This window comes from Ambystoma mexicanum, chromosome 1q (genome assembly GCF_040938575.1).
Source record: "Ambystoma mexicanum isolate Mex_15411 chromosome 1q, UKY_AmexF1_1, whole genome shotgun sequence".
In the NCBI taxonomy this organism is placed as follows: domain Eukaryota; kingdom Metazoa; phylum Chordata; class Amphibia; order Caudata; family Ambystomatidae; genus Ambystoma; species Ambystoma mexicanum.
This window is the reverse complement of record NC_090922.1, coordinates 540137122-540161529: the sequence shown is the minus strand read 5'-3', so window position 1 is coordinate 540161529 and position 24408 is coordinate 540137122.

Below are 24408 nucleotides of genomic sequence, written 5' to 3'. Positions count from 1 at the left end.
AAAATCCCGGTGGATAAGCGCATATGTCGTCTCTGTAAATCCCCAGATTGTCTAGAGACAGCTAGACACCTTCTCACTGAATGCCAGACACTGAGAGACACAATTTTACGCCATTTGGGCGACTTTGTACATGATTGTGCAACAATACGTGATATGTCTTTTTGGCGCTATTGCACCAATACCAGCAACATGCACTTATTTATTGCACTTTCTAACATCTGGCAACAAGTGGAACTTGGACTGAAGGGTGGGTTGGAATTATCCCAAGATTGAGGAGTACAAGGGAATATATAGAGTACCTCAGTGGAGACGGAAATTAGTTAGCTATGTAGTTTATGCAATGGTTCTTCTCAGTTGTAGTTTTTATATTGATATTCATTCATGATTTTATTTGTATATTTGTGTATATTCTTGAATTGAGTATAATGTTTTGTGATTTGAAATGTGTAAAAAATTGTATGTGTAAAGTTTGAATTTATTTTCATTCTGTACCACATTAAAGAATTATTATTATTATTAAATAAGAAAGAATAGGAATACCAAATAATGTGTCCTTCTGGAATTCTATACAATAATTGCTAGACTCATTAAAAGTTTATTTCAGGCACACTTCAGCAGGGATTTCGTCTGTTCTTAAATGCCTCCACTCAGCCTTTCATCCTTCTGAGGTCGATAAATGAGTACCAACACAGGTGATATTGGGTGTATATTTTTTCTATATAAAGCGCTTAAGCATAAGTGATATATAATAACACATAATTATCATTTGGTCATGGACGTCTGCTTGCATTCACAGTAATTTGGTAATATGGGCCTATACACACTGATTTTAACGATACATATGGTGATCCATTCTTGTATGAAATGTACATCACTTCCCATATCAGAGGCAGTTCAAGGGGTCCTATTGAATCTTTAATGGGCCCTAGTGATGCCCTTCTCTCTCTCTTTCTCTCTCTCTCTCTCTCTCTCTCTCTCTCTCTCTCTCTCTCTCTCTATCTCTCGTCTTGTTATGACCTTCCTCCCTAACCCAGGCATCCTTAACCACAGGTTAGTGCTATCGAATATTGACACCTACTGTCTAAAAGCTGACTGGTACTGATGAGCTGCTAAATGTCATTTGTCTAGGCTCCTTCAGGGACTACCTAACTGTCCCTACTTTATCCACAGGTTAGTGTTCTAACATGACTGGGGATGTGCCTTGCAGACACCCGGCTGTGATCAATCACTATCACTCTCTGCTTTTCCTCCCCTTCTACCTGCTATGCTACTCAATCTCCAACCACCTGGATTCTCTTCTGCCTCCTCGGCTTTCCCTCTGATATCACTCACTCTTTCTATACCGTACCTCCACCTGTAGATGTTACTCCTCCTGCTCTTCACTACATCTCCCTTCTGCAGACTCCTACTACTCCCTACTCCTGCTACTACTACTCCTCTCCTCCACATCCTTCCTCCACACTACTACTACTCCTAACTCCACACTACTACTACTCCTTCCTACACAGTACTACTACTCCCTTTCTCCACATTACTACTCCCTCCTGCACATTACGGCACCCACATGCACACTACTACTCCCCTCCTCCCTCCAATTCACTCTATAACATTCACTTAAAAAACACTCCATACACTAATTTGTCTACACACTTGCCACACAGGTACACACACTCACAAAGCAGTACCACTTTCAGTCAATCAATTCCTCGCCTTTCCCAAAAGTCACCTCCACACGTTGCTGCTTTTTCCTCCCTCCTGCTGGTCTTTTAGTTGTCCACATCCACCTCCTCTGACCTCACTTGAAAAACCCACACTTCCTGCTTCCTGTGGTCCCTTTTATGGCACTCCCCCTTTGTGGATTGGTTATCTATACCTGGCCAATATGGCCCTGTCTTCCCCACCCGAGGTGGTTTGACCATGGAAAACATTATTAAAAGGGTGTTAAGCACTGCCCACTACTTCCATGTGGATTCGCCATGGAAAAAATAGAATGGTGGCCCAGGATACAATCCAGTTGCTATCATTAAGTCAAACATAATTCTCGCAAAACCACCAAAAATAAAATCAATGACAACAGCATTAAACGCAAACTTAAATTCAGAAGTTGGAATGTCCCTACAAAAAAAGACAAGACCTCATGAATGTTAAAACGCTCCACAACTGCAAAAGTAAGTAACAGAATAGGAAATATTCCACCAAAAAACATGAAAATAAGTTGTGCATAACAAATATGACAAAATCATCACAGAATAATTACTACTGCTGGGGAATAGAGGGTGTGATTAAAAGTTTGGCGGTGCGCTAAAAGGGGCAGTAAAAATGCTGGTAATCCGTTACATGCAGTTTTACCGCACTGCCAAACCACCGGTAGCGGTAATACCGATGCAGGTAATACTGCCATTCCCCTCCATTGAGTCCTAAGCGACTCCATGGAATGGGGAAAGACTGTCTTTTCCGCAACCTGATATCAGGCAGAGGAAACGGTAGGATACCCGCAAACTTGTAATGAGGACCAATGACTGTGGGCCTCATTACGGGTCCGGCGGTAACCGTGCCGGGGATTACAACCCCGGCGGCCAGGAAGTCAGTCACTGGTAAAATGTTGTTCCCCATAGGACTCTATGGGAGTGGGGACCACAGAAACACTGGCACCAGTAATAACGGTGCTGGTGCTTACGTGAAACTCTGTGGGCGGGTGCCTGTCCGCCCGGCAGGTCTGACCTGGCAGGCGGGACAGCACTCACCCGCAAAGTTGTAATATGCTGGTTCGGAAACAACAGTGCCATTAAGCTTACCACCACCGTTGTTTCCAGACTGGCCTAGTTGTAATGAGACCCTATCTAACTAATCGGGACAAAGCACCAACTGACCCCCACGGCAAAACTCCAGATCAATACATTATTCATGGGACTCAAACAAATCTAGCAAAACATATGTAACCCTTCAAAAAATCATAATACACATGCAACACTATTTACTTGCCAAAATCCACATTTCCTTTCACACCACTTTCACATCATTTCCAAAGACTGCGTCTAAACTGTCATCCCAGCCTAAAAAATAAAAAACCAAACAGAATACAAATGATTACACATTACTACTGTGACAAACACAACTTAATTTAAAAAACATAACTGAGAAGGATGTTACTTTACAGAAAGACCTCATAGCACAAAGAAAGGTTAAAAAAAAAACAATCATGTGCTCTGAAATACACGCACCAAGTAACCACCTGTGCTTCCCCGAAGGATTTAAGGTAAATAACCTAATAATCCAAATCTACACATTAGCCGCACAGATACTTCTAGAACAATCCACAGACTCAGCCAATCACAAACACAACACCACGCATTTTCACACATTTTGAAATAGGATTGTATGGTAAAATCTCTCAATGAATCATGAATGTTTAATTTGAATATAAAAAACAGATACAATACAATATTTAATATGTTTAAATATAAAGCATAGATTATTGTATCCTGTGTCAATGAACCTTCAGCACAGATCCGCAAAATGAATGCAGGCCCCAGTCTCCTCCCTTCACATGATCCGTCCACCAAATGCAGGCCCAAAATAATATGGAACGTTCGCAACACCGCCACATGTCCATACACTAAAATCGCCTCAGCTTGCCTCCATGCTCAGGGCTATGTACAGTATTAATCTCAATAGAAGCTGGCAGTAGCCTACCATCCTTCCACTCGACGATTCCAACACCATTTTAAGGGGGTATTTATTCCAATGATATTATCACGTAGAAAACCCATAAAGCTTTCCTTTTGAACATGGATATTTTACTTTCAGATGAAATGACGTCTTTAACACAATAGGAGCAAGTCTTTCGGTTCATGATGGCGATCTCACGCAATTGGATGTTACACTGTCAAACGAGAGCTATGTGTACAGTCACGTGGAGTGAAGGCAGGCCCATTGAATATCAAAGCAGCCCAGAATCTTCCGTGTAAGGGAATGCTGCGTACCGATGTGAGACACCAATTCTGACACTTTTTGCAATCATGTCTCAACATATTATCAACGACTGTTAAATTGTTAAGTGTGAAAACGTTGCTGTGGGCTTTAACCAAAACAACTCATTAACGGCGTAACATAATAATAAATAGCTCACAAAATACACCGAGGTGTTAATTGGAAAACATAAAAAAAACAGACTGCATCAAATAGCATGCAAAGAGGCCTGTAGTAATTGAAAAATTATGTGTGCTTTATACCAAAGCAATTTTGTCATCACCGGGCCAGGTTATCAAACATCACCGGGCCAGGTTATCAAACATTTTCTTCGCCCGTGCTAAAAATTGAGCAACTGCATTTAGTACCACTGGTGCTTAGGGATTATATAAAAACATTTCCTCTTTGGCAAAATTGTATTAGTCGGAGTTCTGTGAATGTCTGACACATATTGTAGAAAAACCTGTTTGCTCCATTCTGTACTATACGGTTAGCAAATTTGGTGATAAATTCAATTGCTACATTTTTTTTGCACAAGTCATCAAGCCCACACTGTGTACTTGCAGACTCATCTTGATGGATGCCCACGAGCCGGTAATGTTTCTCCCCCTTTTAACCACATGGAGAAAGTGGGCAGATATTGTGCATACAATCAGTATAGGGAAAAAAGCTGCACACAGACGGTGAAACCGCCGTATAATTCGTGCGATTTCACCGTTTGTAGTAGGCGGATATTTCGCACGTATGCTACGAGTAAAATACCCTCCTGGCGGTACAATTATTCACACCAAAACCCTATTTAGTACCCAAAACCACATCTGGAATTGGCACCTGTTCGGAAAAGTTGCAAATCAGGAGTGAGGAGTCACGCAGAAGGCCCATATGAGTGCAGAAATTCATGGGCAACCTACAATTGAAACCATGCAAAGATTAGGGGATTTAGGGCAGCATAAAAAAAGGCAACAGGTCTGCAATCTGTAAAGAAACAGCAGAATGGATGCAGAAGCACACCAATTCCTTGCCTTGTGGGAAATCCGGCTTTTCATCCCCAGCTGCCTGATAGATCAGCAGCAGACCCTATCAGATGGCCCATTACTCCGCCCAGCAGCAACCCCAGCAGATGGCCTCACGTTAGTCTTCCAAGCAACCCACCAGGAGCTTGCCCTACAAACCCCCAACAGGTAGCCCCGCATCCTGGCCATTAGATCCCCAGCAGGAAGCCCACTAGGGCTGCAGAAAGAACGTTTATTACCCTGCCCATAAGCCCCTCCTAGCAGCACCAACAGAGGAGGGAGATGACTGTAAACATTGCACAGGCCAAGGGGGCTCAGGCCCAGGTTGTATCTGTGAACCTGGTTGACCAGCAAATCTCTCCACCTGCCACCTTCACATGCCCATTATAATCTCACTCCTGACTGAAAATGGAGGCCAACGCAGCCCAAAGGGGAACACATCAACATGCCTTGGCGAAGCTGCTCACTGTCCTGCACTTCTGTACAAATGGCGCCTTCCGGAGTACTCTATACACTACATAGGCTTCTAAGTAAGGTCATACCAACGCCAATAGAAGGTGAATCATGAAGAGAAAACACTGTTTGTACTAGGGGTGTGCTGAACTTTGGCTTTGAGTAAGTATTCGGCTGAATTCCGGCTGAAAAAGAGCTATTTGGCTCCGGCAGAATAGTTTCTTGCTATTCAGCTCTTGCCGAATACTTTGTCATTCTCATTTGAATACAATGCAACAAGAACTCAGAAAGGCAAATATAGACTTCAGTTTGCAAAACTGAATAGAATTAGACCAGATACTTAGCCACAAGACCAGACAAATTGCTATCATACAGTTGTAAAGTATCTTATATTGTAATCTGCACTTTACGGAATGTTTTATTACATATTCTTAGACATGAAAGGTGCTCACTTTTTATACTTAGCCAGAAACAATACAGCAACTTCTTTTATTTTGGCAAATGTTTATATGCAATGTGCCCTTTCTTCAGATGGAAAAGACATACTGAAAGACATTTGCAGATTTCACTTTAGAAGAGTATGAGTGGTGAGGATACGTGTAAAGTGAGCAGCTTTTTTTCCTATGGGCCATGCCCATAGAGAAACATTAAGGATTCACAATAGGTAGTGGAGACGAGCAGGGTTCGGTTAGGTGGGAGCATATTACTCTGCCTGACATAACAGACCTCTCAGAGGAATTTATGTTGGGTAATCTCTCAAGTTCCAAAGTGGACCCGCGTGTGACAGCGGGTAAAGATAGGTGTGAGGACTCTGTATGAGACAGTCAGAGAGTTATGCTCTGTTGGCGGTATTTGTAGGATGAAGAATTGGGAGAGCCAGAGAATTCCTGGGATGGGCCAAGCCTGGGCAGAGACAATCAGACAATGAAGGTTAAATCTCTTTTTTTCTGGCTTTTATACTTTAAATAAAGATTCTGGATTGATTACAATGAAGAGAAATACAAGTATAGAATGCATTTAAAATGGTGTTGTTTTTTTTTAAATAAGTGTGTTTTTCAAGTTTGGAAAATGATTTGTTAATGAAAGCAACTATTCGGTATGCGGCCGAATACTAAATATGCTATTCGGCACAGCCCTAGTTTGTACATCTTTAGAATGCCATGAATGTTGAACCCTGCAGACTTTTTACTGAAGGCAGCAATCAACGCTGTTAGTTGCATTGCCTTCCTTTCCCTGGCAGCTTGACATGAAGTGTAGTTTCTTCTGCTCTCCACCCCCAGGTACCTATAGCTCTCAGCGTAATCTACACATATGCCCTCCATCAGAAGGGACGGGCGGCCTACTCTTTTTTGAGTAAAGAGAATAACCTGGGTATTTTGCCTATTGATGACTGGCTTGTTTTCATATGCATAGCTTCACAGCCCCTCTGCTAGCTTTCTCATACCTGCAAAGGAGTTTAAGCTTGCAGCCTGCAAAGCCTACGAACAAAGGAGAAACTTCATATATTGGGGGAAACATGCAAGACACTACTGGGGCTTCTGAGAAAATAAGGAAGAACACTGGGGGAAAGGCTCAGTAGCCCACACCTATCAATCACAAAGACAGCCTAAAGTTGAACCATACCCAAAGAAAGAAGAAAAGCCTCATTATGAAAGAGAAGAACCTGAAGACTGCACATGAGCCCAAGAGGGCTTTACGCCACCAGGAGTCTTAAAGAAGTATACTTGGGGCACTTAAAACACTGCTAAGACTTTGAGTGGTTGTTTAAACAAACCCCCAGAGTGATACAGCCCTGTCTTTGGATTTTGTTACACTAGAAAAAAACATTATTCATGACAGTAGGTTCTAGATTAAGAAACTTCACACTGTTTTTGTACTCTTCAAGTGTCATTGCACTGTTCTAGAGAAAGATTAGTTAGATACCTACCGGTTCCATTTGTATTTTGTCCCCATAGTTCCCATAGGTGTGTCCCCACTTCTCCCAACGTGTGTGGTTCAAAGGAATAAAGAAAAGACTAAACCTGGCTTTCTGTGATACAAGTTTTCTGTTGACTCATCCCATCACTGTTATTTGGTTACACCAGTGCGATCACAGAACTTGGAAAAACTTGGAAAAACACAAAGTCCAGCCCACTCAAGAGGGAGATCATTCAGGCTTACCAGTTGGATCAAAGCTCATATATTTAGTTAACAGGCCACCTCTTTAGGACCCACCAAGGAATACACCTCAGAATCCTCTTTTCCCTGTCCTCCATCCCCTCCCACCTCTCTATGTCCAACCTGAGAAGCATATGGAGAGACAATAGCCCTCGTCTCCTCTTGCAAATTTTGTGAAGAGGCTAGTCTGCAAGAGGTAGAAAGCACCTACAAGGAAGAGGAAACTTACTTTGTAGGCTAGACTCACAAAATGAAATCAAGGAAGCCAGCTCCATGGCACCAACAGAAGATACAAACAATGTCCAGGGTCCAATACACCCTCCCTCTCTGAAAATGAAGCTGCCACAAGGTGATTCTCCATGTTATATCCCTAGATCACTAAAGGACTCCGCGGATGAAGAACAGGGGACATCACCCTTAGAAGACCTCATTGAAATATGTTCCCAGACACTCCTAAAGGAACCAGGACTTATCAAGAAAGTAGAAGGGGGATGTCCTGGGAAGGAGAGGACTCTAGAGGGGTTTTTTAAACAGTTAATTGAAGGTGAAGGTGATTGGTGAAATAAATACAGCCATCTCCAAAACTGCAAGTACCTTCCGACCTTCTAAATAAAGATTGCAATGAGGGATCAAGGGGATTTCTTTACAAACATTTAGAGAGAGGCCAAGACTGCCAGTTGGAATAAAGCCAATTGGGAGATATATGGTGCAACCCTGCTAACTGGGGAATCACAAACATCACACCAAGCCCTTAATCCCAATACAGCCACTTTACATGCCAGTTTTATGAAAGGAAACCTCAAAAGATTAGGACAGGGTCCTGAGTACTATGGTCACAAAATACGGGAACTGTGGTAAAAATCCCCAGAGACACCCCACAAAAGTTCAAATTTAAGAGTATTTAAATAATTGGTTAGCTGGAATTGATATAGAAGATAAGGCCTTCCAAGTGTTGGAGCAATTTGCCAATTCCTTAACCATGTGTTTGTAGAAGGCATTAAGACAAGTGTATCTATGGCCTCTTCCAGAGGTGGATTAAACAGTCCTGTTTTAACAAAACCAGATCCTGCTAGCCCTCATAGGAGAGGAAGCAGCCATCTAGCTTCCTCTTCATCCAGGTTAACAACCTCACCAGTTTCAAGATATAGGACAGCGACCACAGGAGAACCTAACAGGGTTCCCAAACAGAGCTTGAGCGGAAAGTAGTGTAGGTAAGCCAACTCCAATCACCCTCTTACAGGGCTCTGCCCCAATGTTATTCATGTGAGAAGATTGGTCATATATTCTTTGCCTTTCCCAAACTACTTCCCAAATAACATATTGACACTAATTATGCATGCCCAGGCCCTGACCTGGGAAGGAGAATGGTGGGTAATGCATGTTAGGACAATTTTTCTAAAGTCCAAATAAGGGCTTCATAAAATCATACATCTGCAGTACATAAGCTCTGCTTTTAGTATAAGGCTATACCACCTGAGAATGAGTTAGCGTGGACAGAGCAGCCAGGCTTATTTTAGGAGTGAGAGAGGGCTATAGCTTGGTACAAAGAAATTATAGCATACATATAGTCCAAAAAAACACTGAAACACTATGGATTATAAAAAATAAATGTTTTATTTAAATATTTAAGTACAAGTGTAATGTAATACTATCACATCATATATAAACACAATCTTAAAAACCAACTCAATACTTAAGGGATACAACGCACAGTATAACCTTATTAAAACTAGCAATCATCAGTTCAAGGTGAGTCAAACCTGTAATACATTCAGAATGCAATCAGCGTTTTTTGGGGAGTAAAACCAGGTTACATATACTTTTTGAATACAGACAGCAATTCAATGGTAATAGACCCTGTCAGTCATGCAGTGACACTCAGTTAAGAAATCACAAAGTACACCAACCCTTTTACCAGGATACATTTCTGAATAATGGAACACAAATTCATGGAACAGTATAACCCTATGACCCTATGACTACATTCAGGATAACACTCAGTTATAGCAGGTGAGCAAGACCTAATGTTGTAATAAACTATTACAGTGGGCCTCATTACGAATGTTACGAGTTCTGCTTGCCGGTGCCGGACTGCACGCGTGGTCTGACTATAAGGCAGGATAGGGATCGGGAGGCCGGCCATAGCGGCACCCGCGAATGGGCAATTACCACCCCATTCATCTCGTAATGGGCCGGTAATGGCCCATTCGCAGGTGCTGGTAGCCGCCAAACCCGTAATGAGGCCCAGTTTCTTTTCAGATCAGTGGCAAACAATAACTCTTTAAACTCTTTTTAGAATTGCACTCAGCAGACCAAGGGCAGCTAAGCCCACAGTACACTTATTAAGAATGGCACACAGCTATTCAAGGTAGGTAAGACCCAATGCAGACAGTCTAGACAGGCTATACAGCAGGCCATGGTAAGCAAGACGCAGTTGGTTAACTTATGCACTTATTCTTTGAAACAAGTAGGTCGGTTAACCCAACAGCATTACTTTTGGGAAGAGGGGGACCCAATTCACAGGTGAGTAAAATAACCTTATATATACTTTTTTTATTTTTTTTTTTATTTGTTTATTTATAAAGTTTACATAAATAATCAATCAAACAATCAGAACAAAAATACTCAGCAATAATACACAGAATAACAGAATTACATATACATAGCTTGCAATAAATCAATAAATACTCAGAAAGTCATCCCACACCTTTCCGTACAACCTTAACTTCCCTTGCCGCTTGTAGACCACCCTTTCCATGGATGCAAGGGCAGACATCCCCTCAACCCAATCATCAAGAGAAGGTGCATTCCGTGACTTCCAGCCCCTGAGGACCAACTTTTTGCCCATACAAGCTCCACGGAATAAAAACTTTTTCCGTGACATAGAGAGATCATCCAGCAATTCACCACCTCCCAAAATCATCGTCATAAAATCCAATTCAACATTCAAATCCAAAACACGCAGACAGGCACCACAAACCTCGTGCCAAAATCCCCGTACACGCATACATTCCCACAACAGATGTTCCAGACTTCCCTGTCCATTCCCACAACACCAGCATTCATCAGAGTCCATCAGCCCCCTCTTAAACATTCGCTCCGGGCTCCAAAAGACTCTATTGAGGATCTTTATCTGTCTTGACCGTTCCACCATATCAATTGCACAGAGTTTAACATTCGCACACATATTCAACCACATCTCAGGCGAAATCTCACACCCTAACCTCCGTCCCCATTCATCTCTCAAATTTGAATTTTCCTTATAAGCAGATACAATACAATTATATATCCTGCTAGCAATGGAACAACCACCTGGCGCCCTTCCCATAAGATAAAGATTCACCATTGAACTTCCTAGTTCCGCCACATCTCCGATACATCTTTTCAATTTCCTGAAGTCTTCAGTTCTGAAATTATCAATGTGAAACTTTGCTCGTAACTCACATTCCCCAATCCACCCCCCGTCCACCAGAACATCATCAATCCAGAGCACTCCGCCTAGAAACCAATCCGGCCAAAATAGAGACCTGCCCCCGATAGCAATCAATGGATTCAACCAGATGGATGAGTGAATGGTCCTTGAAGCAACCGAGCCTAACAATTCATGAACCTGTCTCCACGTCTCTCTCAGAAAAACCGTCAAAGGTGATTTATTACATGACTTGTTGGTCGCTGTGAGAATTGCCCTTGGAGGGAGCGGACCCAACATACTAGCCTCTGCAATTACCCATTGATCAGGCAAATCCATCAAAAAAGGCACAATAAAATGACTTGAAAAGGCTAAATGATATGCCCTGAAGTTCGGTACTCCTAGACCACCTTTTTCTATTGGTAACTGAAGTTTCCACAATTTAAGCCTAGGCGGCTTATTATCCCACAGGAATGACTGTAACAAACCATCAATTTTCTTCCAATAATGCTGACCAATCTTTATCGGAAGCATACCTAGAACATAATTAATCTTTGGGGCTGCATTCATTTTGATAGCGTTCACTTTGCCCCATAGAGACAAATGAAGCAAAGACCACCTCAAGATGCTCATTTTTAAATCAGCACAAACCTCGTTCATGTTCACCACAACCATCTCATCCACCAGTGGGGTTAGCCATATACCCAGGTACTTTAGTTTCCTTTCACACCATTGAAATCCTATCCCAGTAATCAAATTCTTGTCACAATATCCTGAAATTGGCAACACCTCAGATTTAGACCAGTTAACTTTAAAGCCAGATACAGCATGAAATCTATCCAAAACATTCAGCAAGGCCGGAAGGGACACCGTCAAATTCCGTAACAACAAAAGTAGGTCATCTGCATAAAACCACAACTTTTGGTCAGCACCATGAAAACTCAGACCCGATATCCCCACGTCACTCCTTAAGGCAATCGCCAATGGTTCCATGGCCAAAACAAATATCAGGGGGGATAAAGGACATCCCTGTCTCGTACCCCTCCGTAGCACAAAAGTGTCTGACAATTGCCCATTAGTTCTGACAGCGGCAGTCGGGCTAGCATAAAGCAAGGCGATCCAAGAAATAAATTCCTCTCCCAAATTCATGGCACGCAATACTGAAAAAAGATAGTCCCAATCCACACGATCAAACGCTTTCTCCGCGTCCAAGGAAAGCACCGCAACATCATCATCCATATCCTGTGCATGTGTCATCAACAACAATAAGTTCCTAATATTGCTAGATGTCCTCCGGCCATGAACAAAGCCTGACTGGTCAGTGTGCACTAACTTCACAAGAAGGTTTTGCAAACGAAGGGCCAACAGTTTTGCAAGGATCTTATTATCAGTATTAATCAAACTAATCGGACGATAATTTGAAGTCAAACAACCATCTTTACCCTTTTTTAGAAAAACTGATATAATGGCCTGACTAGTAGAAGCAGGAAGCAAACCTCCCACCCTGGATTCTACAAACATATCCCGCATAAGTTCCACCACTGAATCAGGTAAGATTTTATAAAATTCAGCAGGCAGACCATCCGGACCCGGAGACTTGCCCGAGTTCAATTTCCCAATCGCAGTTTTCAATTCATCCACAGTCAAAGCATCACCCAGCATCGCATTCTCAGACTCATTTACTCTAGGTACCTCTAATCCATTAAGAAAGGAATCATTCACTCCATTGACACCCAACTCACTTTGATAGAGTTTCATATAATACTCCCTAAAAGTCTCATTAATCAATTCCGGATCACAAGTCACCTGACCATTCTCTCTTTTGATTGAAGTAATAGATCTTTCTGATTGCTGTTGTCGTAATCTATAGGCCAGCCAGCGATCGCACTTTTCACCATATTCAAAATAAGAGCATTTCAATCTGAACAAATCCTTTTCAGACCTAGCTTTCAAAGTCTCATTCAACTCCCTCTGCAGTTCCCTAAGTTTTCTCCTTTTCTCTTGATTAACTGGGTCATTTATCAAATCCATTGAGAGCTGCTTAATATTTTGTTCCAATTCCAAGCTTTTCCTCTCTGTATATTTCCTCTTGCTACTGGACAAACCCAAGATCAATCCCCACATAGTACATTTAAATGCCTCCCATACTGTCCCAACAGCAATACCATCTGTTCTGTTCTCTATAACAAAATGATCAGCCTCAGCTCTGATTTTCTCCACAATCTTTTCATCCCGAAGAATTGAGGTGTTCATCCTCCAACTGAACGATCTAGGAATACTAAACCGCAAATCTACATTCATAAACACTGGTGCATGGTCAGATACAGCAATACAACCAATCTCACAACTTTTCAAAGACAAGGTCGCTGTACCAGCCGAGAAAAACATATCTATGCGAGAATGCGAGCCATGAGAACTAGAATAAAATGTATATCCTCTCAATTCTTCATGAAGCAGTCTCCAACAGTCCACTAATGCAAATTCAGCAATAAGTGAGTTAAATGAACAAAAAGTCGGGTCTCTCCTGACAGCAATATGTGGCCCGCTGCGATCTTTGACATTATCAATAACCAAATTAAAGTCGCCTCCCATAATAACATTCTGACAAGCCAGATCCTGTAGCATTTGAGCCATTGTCCCAAAAAATGTGCCATCGTCCACTGAAGGGGCATAAACATTGCAAAGAATAAACTGTACTCCCTGAACTTCCACCAAGAGCATGACGACCCTACCCTCTTTATCAGTGCGAGATTTCAGTATCGTAATCGGGGAGTTCTTTCGAATCAAAATAGCCACCCCCCTACTCCTGGATGAATAGCAAGAGACAAAAAATTCCCCAATCCAGCTTTTGCGCAGCATATTAGCATCCTCTAACAGTAAATGGGTCTCTTGGAGAAAATGTACATCACTGTGCATATCTTTTAAACAATTAAATATCGTTTGTCTTTTGAGTGAATTGTTCAGTCCATTTATATTCCACGAGGAAACAGACAACTGGTCACTCCTCCCAGACATCGTTGCAAGAAAAAAAATAGTGCAATAAAAAACCAAAACAAAAATTCTGTACTGAGAGAAATTAAACACCCTCCCCCACCCCCACCTGCAGAAGTATGAATCCAACGTCAACCAGAACAAGCCCAAGCCACCCCCAGTACCCCTCCCAATCTCATATAAATATCACCAACCAGAAAACCCTAAAATTAAAAAGCCCATGTAAATCTCAAAGATTTACATATCATATAACATATCAGCACAACATGAAACCTTTCAGAAGCCACCCCGGTAGATGTAACGGGTGATAAGGGTGCAACAACAAATATATCTAAATTAACATGCGGACCATACCACTGGTAGTCCAAACAACACTCAGGAGAGCATATAAGCAGAGATATCACCTCCCCCTCCCCTCCAAAAATGTGAAATAAAAAAACACAAAAAGGGTAAAACAAAAAGCAAAGTACATAGCAGACAGACATAATGTAAAGTCTCTGCCCCTGGCCCTTCCCAGTTGTATCATGGACCAGGGCACAGTGAGCAGCCTCCAACCCACATTGTCACCTTTTGCAATGGCAGAATGAAAGGTATTACATATCCTCATGGGTCAGAAACATGCCCATTCCTGCACCCAGACCAAACAACAGATGCATCAATAGTTACAATCCTATATCGGCTCTCAGGATCCACCATGAGGCTAATGTACAGCGTAGAACAACCTCCGCAGTAGAGCATCAATAATAATGGCCATAATTCATTGTAATAACCATGTTATCACGGCTGCACACCCATTGTCTCTGATATCATATGGTACGCTCTTCAATAGTGCTCCTGACAGATACCACCGATCCAAAGAGGGCTTTTGTAAAGGACGCCGTCACGTGCCATTTCCACGAGCAGCCGTCACTTATATTACAGCATTATCCAGCAAGTCCGGAGCAAAAAAAAAGTCACTCCCCGGGCAAAACGTAATGACCAATAGCTATTCCTCACGTACCTCCTCATTATAAGTGTAACTACAACACTAAACTGCCATCAAAGAAGGGGCACCGCAGAGTCTGGACGCGTCTTCATTCCACGTCGCAGGCCGATCTGCCAACACGATACGGAATCCCAGCCATATTCCGGACTCATCCTTAATGCCGAAGCAGAGACACGTGATGCGGAGCGTACTGGAGCGTAATGCAACACCGTACGGCACGCATCAGCAATGAGGGTCCCTTCTTCTGAGACGTATCGCCCGTGGAAAGGAAAGCAAGAGCTGCATTCCGACATCGAACGTAGGCGATTTTCAAATGTATAACTGTAGTAAGCACTCGGCGCCATCTCCACCAATGTAAATGTATGTTAAAAAAAGAAAAATGTATACGAGGAGGGGGAGGAAGCTCCTTATGAAATACAAGACGTCAAATCAAGCATCAATTGTGCTAGTATTATCCCGTAATGTCTCAAGCCAAGATAAGGCTTCTTTTGGGTCAGAAGTAATTCTCTCTCCCTCTGGCAACATCAAGGTCATAGCATTATATCTATTCAGGAAAGACTTCACCTTCAGGGACTTCGCCAGGTCTTTAACACCCTTAAAGCATTTCCGAGCTGCCACGACTTCTTTAGGGTAATCCGGGAAGACAAAAATAGGTTTACCCTTGTAGAAGGTAGGTCCCTTAGACCGAGCAGCAAGCAGCAACCCTTCTTTCCTCCTGGTCAAAACAAAGACCACCATGATATGCCTAGGTCTGGAGCCAGGCTGCTTACCAATCCTGTAAACATGGTCTATATCCTCCTCCTTAATTACCGCTAGACCAAAGCAATCTTTAAAAATCCCAACAACTGTTGAAATCAGTTTCTCCACTCCAGGGTCTTCCTCTACTCCAACCAGTCTGACATTTCTTTCTCGCAGTTTAAAATCTATTTCCAATCTCCGGTCTTTTTCATCATGGAGGTCCTTTTTTAAATTGTTATAGGCCCTGTAGCTTCCCGCCATCTCCGAAGTCATTGAGTGTGATCTCTTTTCCAGCTCTTCCACTCTACCATCCAGATGGCACACCTTAGAGTTCAGTTCTGCCAAGGTAGTTTTCACTTCTACCATGTCCATGGACACCTGCTTCAGAAGCTTATAAATGTCATGACTGCTCGGGTTCTCCTCTTCCATCTCCATCAGTTGTTTCTGTTTTTTGGATTTAGGATTTTCTGGCTCCTGAATTTTCTTTTTTGAATTCATTATCAACCATGAAATAGCTTCAGGGAGGGGACCAGGAGCTGCAGGTTCAAGCTGCTGTCACCTTGGCCAACATTCTGGAATCCCTTATATATACTTTTAAGAATGGCAAAACACATTCAAAGGATGGTAAGAACGTTTTTAACTGCTCATATTTCAGAGGTACAGTTAAGTAACTTTTTAACACTTATTATACTTTTGAAGAGAGAATCCTTTTCTTATCCAGTCCTTGCCTAGTCTATTGCATAAGTTCTCTGAGAGGCAGAAGAGGGACCGTAGTGGTCTAGGTGCCAGCTGTAGTCAGGTTGAGATATGATTCAGCTGCAGGCAAAGTTAGAGCTCCTCAGGAAGTCTCTTCAAAACAAGTAAGTAGTTCACTTTAGAGTTAGTTAAGGTCAGAAGACACCTTAGAAGGATTCCAGCATTGCACCTGGACGAACTAGATGGGAGGACTCCAAATCACATGAATCAACCCCAAAGCTTCACAGGAATCACAGAAGGCTTAAGGTAAGTAATACCAGAACCAACACAGTACCTCAGCACAGAAGAAGAGTTTATTTATGTTTTATTTTATTGAGCATTTGCTAGACCCTTATACGACTGAATAGTGTTTCAAAGTGCCACAAGGCTAAATGGGAAGGGAACAGGGGAAAAATAACAATAGCAAAAACAGTAAAATACATTCATGGGCCTACTAGGCTTTGTGGCATTTGGCCGTGCAAGTGCAGTGAGGAGAAGTGCAGGACATAGGGAGGGAGTTGGGAGGAGCAGAGGAGTGGCAAGTGCTGGTGGAGGGCTTGGGAGGGAAGTGCTAAGGGGAGACAATGGGGGAGAACCTGAGGCTAAGTGCTAGTGCAGGCGACTCCCAAGAGTGGGATGCAGAGCCGCCAAGCGGGGGCCCGCAAGGGCAGTGCAGGGGTCGGGGGGTTGGTATCGACTGGGAAGCAAAGGGCCTGGAATCTTGTGAAATTCATGAGGATCAGGCCACCAGTCAGAGAGGCAGTGGGTGATTAGCAGGGAAGGGAAAGAGGGAAAAAGATAGAGAACAACAGAGTTTTTAGCAGTTTCGGGAACTTGAGGGGGTCCGGCTACTCCAAAGGGAGGCAGCAGCCAAGGAGAGAGACCAGTCCCCCACTCTCTGCTTGGAGAAGCATTTGACAATCAAAGTGTTGGAGTTAGAGGAGGGTAGGATTCTAGCAGGGGAGTATTTAGGGAGGGAAAGCTGGAGATAGCATGGTCCCAAGCCCCAGAAGACGCTGTGGATGATGCAGAGTGTCTTGAATCTGATCCCTGCAGCCAATTGGAGCCAGTGGAGAGATTCTAGGGCTAGAGAGATACGGTCCCTGGGCTTGAGGCCAAGGATAAGTCTTGCAGCCCTATTCTGGATTACCTGGAGAGGGCCTAGGGAGGAAAGAGGGAGATTGAGAAAGAGGCTGTTGCAGTAGTACAACCTGTAGAGGATCAGAGCTCTGGAGACAAGGTGCGGAAAGGAAGAATGTCTCTGAGGCAGTGGTCTGGAAGTGTGACTTTTAGTAAGATCCATGATGTGAGGGATGAAGGAGAGAGCAGAGTCAAACATGACCCTGAGGTTTTTGACCTCACATGATTGTGGCAGAAGAAGGCCCAAAGAGGGTAGCAGGAAAAGAGGGCACAGGAGTCCAATCAGAAGAATCTCTGTCTTACTGGCATTAAGGCAGAGAACGTTGGCTGCACACCATGCCTGAATGGTGGACAGGCAGTCAGGGATCAGAGAGGAGGCATTGGAGGTAGTAGAGGGAAGTTTGAAGAAAATCTGTGTGTAATCTGCATAACACTAGAAATGAGGAGAGAAGGAGGAAATCAGGTGAGCAAGAGAGGCAAGAGATATTGAAGAGCCATGGCGATAGGATAGAACATTGGGGGACGACACAGATAGAGATGGAAGAGGTGGAGGAGAAAGGGCCCAATTGCAACTGGGAAGGGTAGTTAGTGAGAAAAGAGGTCAGCCAATCCAGTACCTGGTCAGTGATGCTGAGGGTGTCATGGAGTCCTTTTATGAGGATGAAATGGTTTACCATATGAAAGGCAGAGGAGAGATCTAGGAGAATGAGAACAGCAGGGGAGTTCAAGTCAAGATTTGCGAGCATGGTTTCACAGGTGTTCAAGAGAGCAGTTTCGATGCCTCTGGATGCCCAGAATCCAGATTGATGGTAATGAAGGCAACCAACAAGATCAGTGTGGAGGGTCAGTTGAGGGAGGACCAACTTCTCCAAGAGTTTACCCAGGAAGCGGGTAGTGGAAATAGGGCGATAGTTAGCCGGGCAGAAGGGATCAGCAGATAGCTTTTTTAAGAGAGGGTGCACAAGGGAGTGCTTGAGGGATAGAGGGAAAGAACCAGTGGCAAAGGAGTGGTTACAGAAGTCAGCAAGAGCCGGGGCGAGAGAGGAGCTGTTGTCCTTATTGGTTCTGGAGGAGCAGGGGATCTCCTGTTTGGAGGAGACCTTCATCGATAGGACCACTTTAGAGTCCAGTGCTGTGGGCAGGAGAGAGGAGAGTGAGAGGGGTAGAAGTAGAGGAGCCAAGGGAGACAGGGAAGTAGGGGCGGGAGTGGAGATGGGAGTGGAGGGGAGTGAAGACAAGATGTCCTGGGTTTTTGTTGTGAAATGGGAGGCCAAATCCGTGGCAAGAGCCTGGGAAGGGAGTAGAGAGGTGGAGACTGCAGCTGGATTGGCAAGTTCCTTGGAGATTTTGCAAAGTATGGCTTTGTTGTTAGTGGCTCCAGAGATGTGGGCTTGGATGTGGGCCCGCTTCTTGGAGCGGATAGAGAAGCGATATTGCCTTTGGAGCAGGCGGCAGGCCAGTTTGCCAGAGGGTAAACCCAAGATCTGCCACTTCCGTTCAACAACTCTGCACTTGTGTTTCAGAGATGCGTGATCAGAGTTGTACCAGCTGTTGTTCTTGTAGGCAGGTTTTAGGCAGATCCTCATGACAGGTGCAAAGATGTCAAAGTTGTTAGAGATGGAGAGGTGCAGACTAGCAAGGACAGAGTCAGAGGGAGGGTCAGAGGTGAGGGTTGAAGGAGGGATGAAGGTGGAGGCGAAAGCCGCAACAGACACTCGCTTCAAAGGTTGGATGACGGTGAAGGAGGCTGGCAGTGCTGGGGGTGGTTCGGATAGAGGCCAGAGGAACCCAGGTCTGAGGAGAGGAGAGAGTGGTAAAACCAAGAGGGGGGAGTGGTGACCAGATTAGAGCTAGGGATGTCGCCAGAAATTTGGCCATCCAGGGTGTGACCGGCAGAGCCGGTTGGGCCAGAGGGGAGAATAGAGAAAGAGAAAGGAAATCACAGATGATACAGAACTGGGAGGTGGATGATCCAAAGGAGTCAAGATGGATGTTGAAGTCACCAAGAAGGAGGAGTTTGGAAGAAGAATTACGAGGCAAGGTCGGCCCATTCAGAGATGAAGAGAGAGATAGGGCCAGGGGGCCTGTACATAGTGGCAAGTGTGAGAGAGAGAGAAGGGGAGGCCCCAAGCTTGCAGACAAGGCATTCAAAATAGGAGTAGGATTGAGTAGGTATGATGGAGGCAGGGACCCACTCAGGGAGGATCAGGGATTGTGTAGCCCTCAAAAAAGAGAGTGTCAAAAGCAGTGACAGAACTGGCCTTGAACCATGTCTTGGTAAGAGTGAGGATCTCTAGGTCAACGTCTTAGAGAAGGAGGCATATGTCAGAGGAGTGCTTTGACAGCAGAGCCAGCATTCCGAGTGGTTAAGTGAAGCTCTGTTACCAAATTTGAAGGTTGTTACACCTTTGCACCGATGGTCGCTCTGGCGACAACATCGTGTGTATAATACGATGCCGCCTTACTCACCCAAGATGGCCGACGCCTCTGAATCCGTTTGTGCGGGCCACGGTGCAGAGGTTGCACGTTCTGTACTTTCACGCCGCGACGATCATGTGACTCCATATATTCCAACCAGGAAGTTCAGCAGATGCGTCGCTACTCTCCAGATCGGCGCTTCGTAAGTTCGTTCCTAGGGAAAGTGGTTCATATCCCGTCCTCCTATCTTCAGCTTTCTGAAACTAAAATATCCTGTTCTATCTGCCCTTTTTATCCCTTAGACTCTTTCCTCTCGTCAGTCCACTTGTCACCTCTCCGATAGGTTTCGAAGTCAGCCTGAACAGTGAGTCCCCGGGGGTCTATAATTCCCTTTTTTGTCACCCCTACTTTTAGCCATTACACTAACCTCTGCTTCTGGTTTCCGGAAACACACTTACTCTCTCTATAGGACTCATCCCCTTCTTGAAGACTTCACACAGCATTTCCGAGCCCCTCGACTCCGTACCCGGAGTAAGTTAGTCATAACTTTTCTACCAAGACTCCAGACTACCGAAGGTGGACAAGACTCACCTCTCCTTTCTCTCGCCCAGGATCAGCCTCGACCACACCTGACTCCTTGAAGGAAGCCTGGCAGATTCGTCCCGAGAGTCCACAGTTTACCGTCACAGCGACACAGGGTTTTTCTTCCCCGGAGGGTTTTCCCTGGGGACCGTGGTTCCTCTGCAGCTGAAGTAACTAACGGCTGGGAGGAAGCAGGGCTTCCCGGGAAGCTTTCACTTTCTGCATTGTTGCTGATGCGAAGTCTGCCCGCTACCCAGGTTAGTGAAACTGCACAACGGGTTTTGTCTCAGATTGGGCACAGTGTAACAGTTAGCGACGCCTAATAAGGAGAGTATTCGATTCAAGGCTCCTGGGCAGACGGTAGACTTCTGATGGAGCAACAGATGCAGCAATTAATGGCAGCCATGCAGTCTATGTCTTTGGAGATGCAATCTCTGAAACAAGACAATGCTCAGTTAAGACAACAAGTCGCTCGAGCTTTTTCGGAGACTCCCCCTTATGCCTTGCATACCGATAAATATGACGGGGATCCTCACAAACTCAAGGAGTTCCTTGATAGTTGTATGATTACCTTTAAAGCCCGTTTTTTCCCGTCCGATAAGGACAAAGTAGGTTATCTGATATCCCACTTGACAGGCCCTGCATTGGCCTGGGCGACTCCCCTAGTCACCTCGGGAAATGCCATTCTAGACTCATACACAGCCTTTACTAATAGTCTACGATCTATGTTTAGTAGGCAGGAAATTTCAGTTTCTACTCAGGAAAAATTACTAGATTTGAAGCAGGGCAATAAGGATCTCATGAGTTACGTGACTCAATTCAAACAGCTATCGGCCGAAACTGAGTGGCCGGATGATGGTCTCCTCACGCTGTTTCGCAGAGGTCTTTCCGAGGAACTGAAGGACGAAGTCTCAAAGGTTCCTCGTCCCGCCAATCTAGCCGAGATGATTGCGCTCACAATGCAGATAGACTACCGTCTCCATGAGCGCTTCCAGGAGAAGAAGAAAGGGAAACCCTCTAGACCCTTCTCCGGTTCTCCTTCCCCTTTGTCTCGATCACAGATTCCCGACGAACCTATGCAAATAGGATTGGCCAGAGGCCCCTTGTCAGATGGAGAAAAAGAAAGACGGAAGAGTCAGGGCCTATGCATGTACTGTGGGGCTTCATCTCACGTGTTAAGGGATTGTCCCATCGTTCCTCCTCGTCGGACCAGGAATCCGATGCAGGGAAACGCCAAGACCCTGTCGTAAGGGGAACCACGGCAGGAGGCCCTGAACGGAGTTCCCCAAAAAGACTTGGTACTTCTCTTAAAGAGGAGATGACGGAACACACTATGTTAGTACTTCCCCTGCTCTTGAGATTACCAGACTTGGAGCTGCAAGGAGTCCCAGCATTAATCGATAGTGGAGCAGCTGGCAACTTTATAGACGACCAGTGGGCTGCAAAGTATGGAATCATTAGATCCGCCAAGACCTGTATAACCCCCATTCAGGGGGTGGACAGGTGCCCCCTCAGTTCCGGACCAATTAGAGAACAGACAACCCCTCTTACTTGCCAGATTGCCGCCCACAAGGAGACGTTAGTCTTCGACTTGATCAAGACTGCTCATTTTCCCATTATATTGGGGTTACCATGGTTGCGAACCCATAATCCCTTCATAAATTGGGCAGCGGGAACTTTGTTTTTGGGTTCCGAATATTGTGTCTCCCATTGTCTTGCTCATTCCTCTGTTGGGATTCAAGCTCCTTCCATGATGGTTGAACCGAGTGAAGGCCCATCGATTGGGATGGTCAGTGAGATCCCGAGGTGTCATCAACTGTTCCAGTCCGTATTTTCTCAGCCAGAATTCCCTAAATTACCTCCTCATCGTCGGGATGACTGTCATTTGGATTTGTTCCCGGATCGACCGATACCTTTCGGCCGTATGTACATTTTATCACAGCCGGAGAAAAAGGCTCTTAAAGACTATCTTCAGACTAATCTTCAAAACGGTCTTATAACTGAGTCCAAATCACCAGCCGGAGCCTCTTTGTTCTTTATTCCCAAGAGAGATACAGAAGAACTACGGCCTTGCATAGACTATCGAGGGCTTAACAAGGTTACCATCCCGGATAAGTATCCCATGCCGCTTATCCCTGACATTCTTGAAGCCGTCCAAGGGGCTTCTCTCTATACCAAGTTGGATTTACGAGGGGCATATCATTTGATTCGCATCGCTCCTGGCGACGAGTGGAAGACTGCCTTTCGGACCCCATTCGGTCATTATGAGTATAGGGTGATGCCGTTTGGATTAGCTAATGCTCCCGCTGTTTTTCAGCGTTTTATGGACCATCTATTCGCCGATGTACTCCTTCACTATGTAATCGTCTACTTAGATGATATTCTAGTTTTTTCACAGAGTATAGAGGAACACATCGGTCATGTCAATTTAGTGTTAGACCGACTTAAGGCCAACCAGCTATACTGCAAACTAGCAAAATGTGAATTCCACAAGAACCAGGTGACATATCTAGGGTTCGTGTTGTCTGCCCAGGGGATTTCCATGGACCCTCGGAAGATCTTGGCTGTTTTAGATTGGCCGTCACCATCAAACGTCAAAGAGATCCAACGGTTTTTGGGATTCGCAAACTTCTACAGAAAGTTCATCCCAGGATTCTCCAAAACCGTGCTTCCCATCACCAGTCTTCTGAAGAAGGGGAAGACTTTCGTTTGGGATGACTCTGCGCAGAAAGCTTTTTCGGACCTGAAGAGCCTTTTCACGTCCGCTTCCATCTTGCTCACCCCGGACCAGTCTCGACCATTCATTGTTGAGACTGATGCGTCTCACCATGCTCTAGGGGCAGTTCTTTTGCAAGAAGACGAGTCAGGAGAAGAAAGACCAGTTGCTTATCCCTCCAAAACCTTCTCCTCCTCGGAAATAAATTATTCGGTCCTCGAGAAAGAATTGCTGGCAGTTAAGCGAGCATTTGAGGAGTGGAGACATCTTTTGCTGGGCTCGGCCCACCAGGTCGAAGTTCGAACCGACCATCACAACCTCAAAGTGTTGCAACAAGCCCACGCCACGAACAGTAGACAGACTCGCTGGGCTCACTTTTTTCTACCATTTCGGATAGAATTTACTTTCCTTCCGGGAGACCAAAATCTTCGAGCTGACGCACTTTCACGAAAGGACCCTCCAATTAAAAGGTTCCACCCAGAGCCTTTCTTTCCTAAAGCTAAATTTCTGGCAACAGTGACTGATTTTCTACATACAGTCAAACAGGAAACTGCACGTCTGGATCCGATCTGCAGGAACTTACAAAAGACTCATTCGCTTACCCAGGAGAAAGGATACTACTTTTTCAAGAATCAAGTGTTCATTCCGACCCCAACCCTTCGGAGAGAAGTCCTGTTCATGTGCCATGACTCCAAAACAGCAGGGCATCGTGGATATCAAAACACCCTTGAGCTAATTACTCGTCATTTCTGGTGGCCTGGTCTAACTAAGGATGTTCAAGATTATATATCAGCTTGTACTATTTGTCTGCAGTCTAAGACTCCAAGGTGTCCACCTTTTGGTTTACTCACCTGCATGCCTATTCCGGACAAACCCTGGCAAGTCATTTCTACTGACTTCATTGTCGATCTTCCTTTGTCCTCTGGCTACACCACCATTATGGTGACTATCGACTATTTCACAAAGATGGCCCACTTCACCCCTCTGCAGAAACTCCCAGGGGCTCCTCTAATGTCAAAGATCTTCATATCAGAAATCTTCTCCAGACATGGTCTTCCTAACACAATTGTGTCTGACCGGGGTCCCCAATATATCTCGCAAT